Below are 10,426 nucleotides of genomic sequence, written 5' to 3' on the forward strand. Positions count from 1 at the left end.
TGTCTCAAAAAGGAAATAGAAATTAAAACACTCTGAGATAAATAAAAGCTGAGGGAGTTTGTTAACATTAGACCTGCCCTTCAAAAAATGCTAAAGGAAGTCCTTTAGGCAGAAATGAAAGTAGACACTAGACAGTAAGTTGAAGTCATACTACGTATGAAGAAATAAAGAATTCTGGTAAAGATAACTACATTGATAAATATAGAAGCCAGTATTATTGTGTTTCTGGTTTGTATCTCCTCGTTTAGGCCCATGTGGTTTAAACTACAATATATCAAACGACAGTTATAAGTCGATTTTCATGTACAAGGTACAAAGATGTAGTTTATGACAAAGATGTACACAAGATATAGTTTATGACAATAACAACATAGTTATATAGGAGCAGAAATTTTATATGTTATAGAAGCTAAGTTGGGATCAATTCAAACAAACTACATTGTTATAAATGTAGGATGCTAAATGTAATGTCCATGGTAACCACTTTAAAATAACTTTAAAAATTACACAAAAGGAATAGAAGAGAGAATCAAACTGGTACACTAAAAAAAAAAATTCAATCAAACACAAAAGGTAAATCAAATGAATTAAGAACTAAAAAGATACTACATATAGGAAAAAATAGCAAAATGATAAAAGTAGACTTTCAGTAACACAATATACAACATATTTATAATAACATACAATAATTATATATAAATATACTAAATACAACTTTAAATATAAATGGATTAGACTCACTAATTAAAATATAGAGACTAGCAGACTGGCAGCAAAACTATTCTGTGTGATACTGTAATAGTGGATACATATCATTACACAGTGGTTAAAACTCATAGAACATCAACAAGAAGAGTGAACCCAAATGTACAATGTTAATGTAAAATGTTAATAATAAGAGAAACTAAATGTATGCAGGGAAAACTGGAGGTGCATGGAAACTCTCTGTACTTTCCACTCAGTATTTCTGTTAACCTAAAACTACTCATAAAAATAAAGTCTATTGCACCGTGGCTCAAAGGAGTAGGGCACCAGAGGCGGCGGGTTCAAACCCAGACCTGGCCAAAAACTGCAATAAATAAATAAAGTCTATTAATTTAAAAAAAGATTCAACTAATGTTCTCTGTAAAAGTCTCATTTTAGATCTAATAGATTGACAGTGATGAGATATGAAAAGATACTCTATGTAGATGATAACCAAAGAAGAGCTGGGGTAGCTATAGCAATATGAATCAAAAGAGACTTTAAGTCAAAAACTGTTATAACAAATCAATAAAGTCATTATACATGGATAGATATAATAATATATAATTCATCCAGAATATATAACAACCATAGACCCATATAACAACAGACTGTAAAATGTATAAAATAAACATGACAGAAGTGAAGGACAAAGCAGACATTTCTACCATAGCTGAAGACTTGAATACCCCACTTTCAATAATGAATAGAACATCTAGACGGAAGAGCTATAAGGAGATAGAGGACTTCAATAACACTACAAACCAATTAAGCCTAATAGACATATATAGAACACACCACCAAATATAGCATAATACACATTCTTCACAAGTGCACATGGAACATTCTCCAGGATAGACCTTATGTTAGGCCCTCAAAATGGTGTCAATAAATTTTAAAAGATTGAAATAATACAAGTAGCTTCTCAGATCCTAATAGAATGTTGTTAGAAACCAGTCACAGAACAAATACACGGAAATTAAACAACATGCTTTTAAACAATGGAGGATACCAAAGAGAAATTACAAGGGAAATTAGAATACTTTAAATGGGAAAAAAGCAACGTTTTGATAATTATGGGATGCAGCAAAAACAGCATTCAGAGGGAAATTTACAGCTGCAAATGCCTACATTAAAAAAGAAGAAAGACCTCATATCAATAAGGTAACTTTACATCTTAAAGAATTAGAAAAAGAATAGCAAACAAAACCCAGAGCTAGCAGAAGGAAGGAAATTAAAAAGATTACTGCAGAGATCATGGAAATAGGCAACAGGAAAACAATAGAATCCAAAATTGGTTCTTTAAAAAGATCAAAAAACCTGACAAACCTTTAGCTAGACTAAAAAAAGAAAAGATAATGCAAATAACTAAAATCAGAAGCAAAAGTGGATATCACAATACCAGCCATTGTAAGTGAGAAGATGGAAAAATCGGAACCCTTGAACATTGCTGGGATGTGAAACAGCTCAGCTACTGCAAAAAACATTTTGGTAGCTCCTCAAAAAGTTAAAAGTTAAAAAAGTGTGATTTTTTCCAGCGGCGTGCAGTCTCCTGGAAGGACAGTAGGACAGGAGTAAACCATCATAATCACTGACATGTGGCTGCTGCTTTCCTAACTGAGTAGAAGATAGGAGATCAAAGAACTTGACAGGGAGCCATGAGGGGGGTCAGCAGATTGAACTGCAGTCTTCATGATGTTGGCAGCCAGGCCCAGAAAGAACAACGGTGGAGAAATCTGGAAAAAGAGAAGGGTTTGTCCAGAGAGCTGGGAGTTGGATATAGTTAAACAGGGGTGGTTCCTAGTGAGGATAAGACCAGGGCATGGCTGACCATAGGAACAGGTGACTGAGGAGAACAGAATGGAAGTCTCTGGGTTTGAGAAGATGATGACTTGTGAAGCTAGCACCCTGAGGGGGCATCCACGTACCCATGAAGGGATCCAGAATAAGGCCAGGGCACCCGTGGAGCCAGGGGCCACAGTCTCTAATGACAGTGGGGAGTGCCAGGTTGTCTGTCCATGGCAGCAACGAGGAAGGTGAAAAGTAGGACAGTTAGATGGCAACTGTCACAGAGCAACACAGATTTTCATAAGATGATCGTGTTTCAATTGCACTGGAGACCAAAAGTAATACCAACCAGCCCACCTCCAACTTTTGACAAAAGGTGTAGACAAAAACTGGTCTGTTATACTTGCATCAATATAAAGTCTCACTCCTGCTATACCAATAGTAGCAAGGATAGTAATATTAAGAACAAAAACAATTTTTACTATAGGCCACACACTTTACTAAGTACTTTATCGGTGTTGTCTCATTTAACAATCCTGTGAGGTAATAATTCTATTATCAGCTCCAATCTACAGAAAAAGAAAACGAAATTTGGTGAGATTAAATAATTCATTTCGGGTTATACACTGACAGAGCCCAGATTCCAGCCTGCCTCTATCTGACTCTGATACTTTCAATGCCTCTCTATTAACCATCAGGGAAAAATCCGGGTTGATTTTCTCAAACTGGAAAGTGCCCAAGTTAAATAAACCTTAACCAACACCTTAGCAGATAGGATGCTTTGCTGGGGTTTCAATTTCAAGTCCCTGAAGAAATTTAATCCAGGCTTTCCATAGCACCAGCATTAACTTGGTTCCCCTTGCTCTTCTAGAATCTTCTCAAAGCATGCACTTACTAGATATCTTTCCAGACTTATTTTCTATAAAGCTGTAAGGCACTGTGTGTTCGGCTGTGCCTCACTTCTTTCTCAAGAAAAGGCATCCTTCTAATCTGGGGAGGACAAACAGAAGTAGTTCCAAGGTTCAGAAAAGTGCCACAGCATGCCTTCTGTAAGGGAACAGACCAAAATGATTTGAGTCCTATGGTCGTGATAAATGAAGGCGGACAGGCACTGTGAAAAGGTGCCCCGATGGGACTGTGTGAAGGACAAGGAAAAGCTGCCTGCTGCCTGTTCCCTGTAGGGGGTTGAATGGTGGCCCCCTAAAGTGATGTCCAAATCTTAACGCCCAGCCCCCATGAATGTGATCTTCTTTGGAAATAGTGGTTTTGTAGCTGTGATGAAGTTAAGGATCTGGAGATGAGATCATCCTGGATTTAAAATGGGCTTTAAATCCAATGACTAGCATCCTTATCAGGGAAAGGCAAAGGAGATTTGAGACACAGAGACACAGTGGAGAAGGTCACGTGAGGACAGAGGCAGAGACTGACAAGATGTGTCTATGAGCCAAGGAACACCGAGGATTGGAGGCAGACAAGGAACGGATTTTCCTTTAGGGCCTCCAGAAGGAAGCAGCTCTGCCCACACCCTGATTTCCGACTTCTGGCTGCCAGAACTGGGAGAGAAATAAATTTCTGTTGTCTTCAGCCACCCAGTTTGTGGAGATTTATTACAGCACTCCAAAGAAATGAGCGTATTCCTTAAACCAGAGCCAGATCAAGTGTGCATTGGTACCTGCTGCTGGGGTGAGACAGAAAAGGATTTGTTCCCACAAGAGCTAGGTGCTGCAAACCGAAGCAAAAAATCCTTAAATTAACTCATGAATTATCAGAGAAAGAGGAGATGGTTGCAAGTGCTTACCTTCCAAAGATTTTTATCTCATAAAAAACTCTACCATATTTTCCTGCAAAATATCCCTTAGTGCCACCATCAGTGTTGTCCTCGGTATTTTAATTTGGTCAGTTCTATGTCACAAGTGCAGGAAAATACTTTCCTGAGTTCCCTTTTGTTAGGTTTTTGGTTTTTTTTTTTTAATCAGTGAAAGGGAACTCCCAATTTCCAAAACCCAGCCAGTGGCCTTGTTTCATATATTTATTAGAAAGATAGAATTTCATTTCTTCAGAAACTCTATATACTTTAACTATTTTCCATAACATATTCAAGTTTTTGTATCATTTGGACCGTCAACATTATGAGGGGTTTTAGAATAATTTCTCAAGGGCAGGTTAATTCTGGGGTGTGTTTAAGTCTTTTTATATTTTCACTTATCTCCTAAGTTGCAAAGGCCTTGATGAATCAGTGTTAAGTGTCTTGAAAAAATAACCTTGGTGGTAGGGAATTTACAGGAGTGGAGAAAAACAGATTTTATGACTCAAAGTCCTAATTGAAAACATTGAAGAAACATTTAAGTGTATCTAAACATTTGTTCTACTATTATAGAATTACTACTATTACAGCAGCATAAACGTTTAGATACATAAATCTGGTCATGTGACTCATAAGAATGTTTCAGTCAGTGACAGACAGCATACACAATTATATAATACTGTATTTTTGCTGTACCTTTTCTGTTTAGATACACAAATATTTACCATTGTGTTATAGTTGCCCACACTTTTCAGCACAATGACATGTACAATGTGTAGCCCAGGAGCAATAGGCTTTCCCTTGGGTGTGTATGTAGCAGGCTACACCATCTAGGTCCACGGAAGTGCTCACTGGGCATCTGCACAATGACAAAACCACTGGCAATGCATTTCTGAGAATGTATCCCCATCCTTAAGTGACACATGACTGTGGACTATGTTGGTCAAGCTTAACAGTGGAGAGAAGTACTGGGAAAAATAAATTCTGTGGCTCCCAAAGCTGTCCACATCCCAATCCCTGGAACCTAGGATTTTGTTACCCTACTTGCAAAAGGGACTTTGTAAATGTGATGAAGTTAAGGATATTAAGATAAGAAGATTATCCTGAATTACCCTAAATGTAATCACAAGGGTCCTCAAGAGAAAGAGAGCGGCAGGAGAATCAGAGAGGATGTGAGGACAGGAAGCAGAGCTGGCTTTAAAGACAGAAGGGGCCCCCTCCAAGGAATTCTAGACACTGGAAAAGGCAAGGAATGAACTCTCTCTGGGCCTCCAGAAGGAATGAAGCCCTGCCACTGCTGTGACTTTAGCCCCATGACACCCAGTTTGAACTTGTGACCTCCAGAACTACAAGATAACAAATTTGTGGCGGCACTTGTGGCTCAAAGGAGTAGGGCGCCGGCCCCATATGCCGGAGGTGGTGGGTTCAAACCCAGCTCTGGCCCCAAAGTGTAAGATAATAAATTTGTATTGTTATAAACTAGTAAGTTCGTGATGATTTCTTACAGCAGCAATAGGAACTAATACAGACTCTAACCTGCTCTGAGGAGCACATGAAAGGAGAGAAGGGATGGAATTGCAGGAAGAACCAGGCTCCAGCCTGATGCACCATGAGGTCGTCCAGCCTCTGGACATCCAGTGGGTCAGGCTTAGTTGACTCTCTGGACAGTACACAGCAAGCTTCCCAGTCCTGGATAACACTTGCACCCTACCTCCCATTCCCATCGAGGTCCTTGAGCAAAGCATCAAGAATCCTCAAGAATTTGTCTACTTCTGGCTCTGATGGTGGTGTTCTAAGGACTGAGGAATGGCCATCAAATGACTTGACACTGAATTGCCTTGTCCTGAAGAAGCTTCCACCCTGGAGCAGCTCCATGGAGCCTGAGCAAAAAGAAGATGATTCAAATTGCAAGTGTTTTTCTGTGGTTTATTTTAAGCTCAAAATAAGAAAAATCCCTGCAGTGGCTTTTGCTTATTCAAAAACTTTAGAAGGTACTACAGTCTCCCGATATTGCCACTTCAGATCCCACAAGGCTCTGCTGTGCCTCAGGCTTTTGCAGTCAAGTCATCAAGAAGCTTCTAGAATTTAAGATGGCACCTCTCTCATAAGTTCCTCTCTGATAATAAACAGAGGGGAAGCTTTGTGGCCAGGAGGCAGGTTGGTTTGTAAGACCTACTTAATTTCTCTTGGGAAAAAATACAAAGTAAACAAAAAAATTTTCTGAAGTAGGCATCTACCCAGAAGAAAAGAAAATCATTTTATTGGGTGTTGTCTGTGACTCAGTGAGTAGAGTGCTGGCCCCATATACCAAGGGTGGCAGGTTTGAACCCAGTCCCAGCCAAACTGCAACAAAAAAAAATAGCTGGGCATTGTGGGAGGCACCTGCAGTCCCAGCTACTTGGGAGACTGAGGCAAGAGAATCGCCTAAGCCCAGAAGCTGGAGGTTGCTGTGAGCTGTGATGCTACAGCACTCTACTGAGGTGATAAAATGAGACTCTGTCTCTAAAAAAGAAAAATAAAAAAAAATCATTTTATCATAAGAACATTTGCACTAGACTGTTTATTGCAGCTCAACTGACATTCACCAAAATGTGGAAACAACCTAAATGCCCACCAATCCAGGAATGGATTAGCAAGCTGTAGTATATGTATACCACAATACTATTCAGCCGTTAAAAAAGAAGAAGGCTGAATGTGGCGGCTCATGCCTGTAATCCTCACACTTTGGGAGGCTGAGGCAGGTGGATCACCTCAGCTTAGGAGTTTGAGACCGCCCAGACAGGCGTTGTGGTGGGTGCCTATAGTCCAAGCTACTTGGGAGGTTGAGGCAAGAGGAGCACTTGAGCCTAAGAGCTTGAGGTTGCTGTGAGCTGAGACACCATGGTGTACTATCCAGGGCAACAAAGTGAGACTCTGTCTCAAAGAACAAAATAAAAATAAAAATGATGGAGACTTTATATATTTTGTATTATCCTGGCTAGAGCTGGAACACATTCTTCTTAAGAAAGTATGACAAGAATGGAGAAACAAGAAATTCAGTGTACTCAATTCTAATATGAAGCCAGTAGACAATCATTACACATCTACATAGGAGAAAAACTCAAAACAATTCAAGGTGGGAGGTGGGGGAACGAGGGGACAGGGAGATGGGATTATTCCCACTTAATGGGCACAGCGTTATGGTGTATGGCACACCTCTTGGGGGCAGGACACAATGATAGGAGGGACTTTACCTAACAAATACAAACATAGTAACCTGATTCTTTATACTCTTAATAAAAAAAAATAATTAAAACTTCTGAGCACTGGCAACAAGGAAAACCAATTCTGTGCATAGAAATTGTTACTCTTCCACAATTGCAGAAGACCTAAAAAATTCATAAACTCAGAAAACTGAGTGGCAGTGGCCCATGGCCTACAATCTCATTACTTTGGGAGGCTGAGATGGGAACATGGCTTGAGGCCAAGCATTTGAGACCAGCCTGGGCAGCATACTGAAGATGGGTGGCCATCTCCACAAAAACTAAAAAACTTAGCCAGGTGTGGTGGCATGCAACTATAGTCTCAGCTACTTGGAAGGCTGAGGCAGGAAGAGTGTTTGAGCCTGAGAGTTCAAATCTGTAGTACATGCCATTACATTCCAACCTGGGTAACAGAGAGGTCCCATCTCTAAAGAAAAAAAGCAAGCATACAAAAAACAAAAACACTTTTGGTCATCTTACATTTTTAGAACGAGCAAAAGGGGTAGATGAATAACTGAATGATTATGCCCAGCTTTTATCCTAGATCAAGCTTACAAGCGCTTTATCCTAAAAAGATCCTTATTTTGGAAACACGTAAAACTCAGAAGTCTTCATTAAAAATGATTGATTCCATTAGCTCTGAATATGAGATTCTTCTAATGTCACTGTGGGACAAAAAGAGCCTCTAACGATGCAAGATCTATAGGCTAACTCTTAAATAAGGGCCTAATGACACAGGAGCAGAATTCCTCGGGGAAATCATTCAGTTTCTCTATCCTACTTAGGCATAGGAACTAAAGTACCTGTGACCCATAGGTATGGAGTATGGGCAGTTTCAGGAAATCGCTTTGATTAAATGGCAGATTTTATTCTCTTGCATTGAAGCAGCATGGGTTTGCACAGAGCTATCTGTATAAATTATGCTCAGCCAGCCCCCAAGTCACAACCACTCACTCACTGGCCTTTGCTCAGGCCCTCCCAGAGATCCTCCACTCCCAGGTGCTATGGCCACCACCTGTCCTCACCCCAGGTCCTGGAGTGCAGTTAAGCTGTGGTGCCAATAAGGAACATTCTAGCATTTGTGGGCTACCTAACATACCTGTTGATCATGACTTACATTATTTCTATGGGAAAATACCTTCTGCATATTTATTTTTGTTTTTTGAGATAGGGTCTCGCTCTGTTGCTGGGGCGACATTACAGCTCACTGCAACCTTGAACTCCTGGCTCAAGTGATTTGCCTGCTTTACCCTCCCTGTGTAGTTGGGACTACAGGCATGTACCACCACACCTGGCTAATTTTCTCCTTCCATTGTAGACCAGGCTGGACTCAAACTCCTTATCTCAAATAATCCTCTTACCTCAGCCTCCCAAAGTGCAAGGATTACAGGTGTGAGCTACCATGCCCAGCCACTGCTGGGTTTAAAACCAGCAATTTACAACCTGCCCTTGAATATTTATATTGCTTTCATGCTGCCTCTTCTTGGAATTCCATGGAAGAGAATGTCCATAATCATCAAAATAAACCAGTGAAAGGGGAGAGCTTGGGGCTGCAAAGTATTAGAAGTTTGAAAAACAAAGTACTGAAGTGTTATCACTAGGTAAAACAGTAAGGTAAGCCACAGGTCTTAGGTAAGTCAAATGGTCTTCAGCTTTCTCAGCTATAAAATGGGAGTATAAGATCCAACAAGATCATGGGAACATGTTCCTGAAGTTGTAGAGTGACACATAATTCAATATCCTTGATTGTGTAATTTGTAAGAGCAAAGACTCTAACAGGGTTCTTTTACCTCAACTCCCTCTTAAAACCCACTAAGATAGCTGTAAACAAATAGAACAGCAACCTTGGTTAGAAGGTTCCTCTTCCTTGGTTCAAATCCCAGCTTTGAACCATTCAATTCCATTTGCACTATTAACCATTCATTCTATTTGAACTATTCTAACTGTGTGAATTTGTGCAGTTACGTAACTGCTCTGTGCCATACAGGCGTCCTTCAGTTCCTCAAGGGACTGGTTCTGATCTCCGCAGACACCAAAATTCACAGATGCTCAAGTCCATGATAGAAAATGGTGTGGTAGGGGCAGCACCTGTGGCTCAAAGTAGTAGGGCACTGACCCCATATGCTGGAGGTGGTGGGTTCAAACGCAGCCCTGGCCAACAACTCCAAAAAAAAAGAAGAGAAAAGAAAATGGTGTGGTATTTGCACGTATTCTGTGCACGTCCTCTGATACACTTTGAGTCATCGCTAGATCCCTCATGACATCTGCCACAGTGTAATGCTATGTAATTAGTCGTTATCTGTATTGTTTGGGGAAATAATGACAAGGAAATAAAATATGTACCTTTCTGGTACAGGTGCAATGTTTTTCCTAAATCTTTTTGATCTGAAGTTGGTTGAATCCTTTATATCTATGGAACTCTCAGATGGAGAGGGCCAACTGCGTTATCTTCCTGAGCATAATAATAGTAACTATGGAGGAAATGATGGTTGTGAGGATTAGAATGTTAAACTATGTGAAGTGCTTGGATGGACTAAGTGCTAAGTGTCTGCCAGCAGGAGCAGCAGCATCTGTGACAAGCAACCTGGCCTAATGGACAGCTAATGGCCTGGAGAGACCAGGGCTGGAATCTGACAGTTCTGCGTGGAGGGAGTATTTTATTGTTGTCATTATATGTAGCTGCTTTCTTGGTCACCCAAGAGGAAACTTGGGCCTATTTTAGACATGTGTTTATTTTGGCTTAGGCATCTCTAGATACAACTGTGAAGTAGATTAATGGTTTTCTTTATAACTTGCTATTTTTTTTTAAGTCCGCATGCTGCAGCGGGCCCTGGCTGAGGATTCTCAG

The sequence above is a fragment of the Otolemur garnettii genome, unplaced genomic scaffold, assembly GCF_000181295.1.
Source record: "Otolemur garnettii isolate 467f Iridium unplaced genomic scaffold, OtoGar3 scaffold00027, whole genome shotgun sequence".
Classification (NCBI taxonomy): domain Eukaryota; kingdom Metazoa; phylum Chordata; class Mammalia; order Primates; family Galagidae; genus Otolemur; species Otolemur garnettii.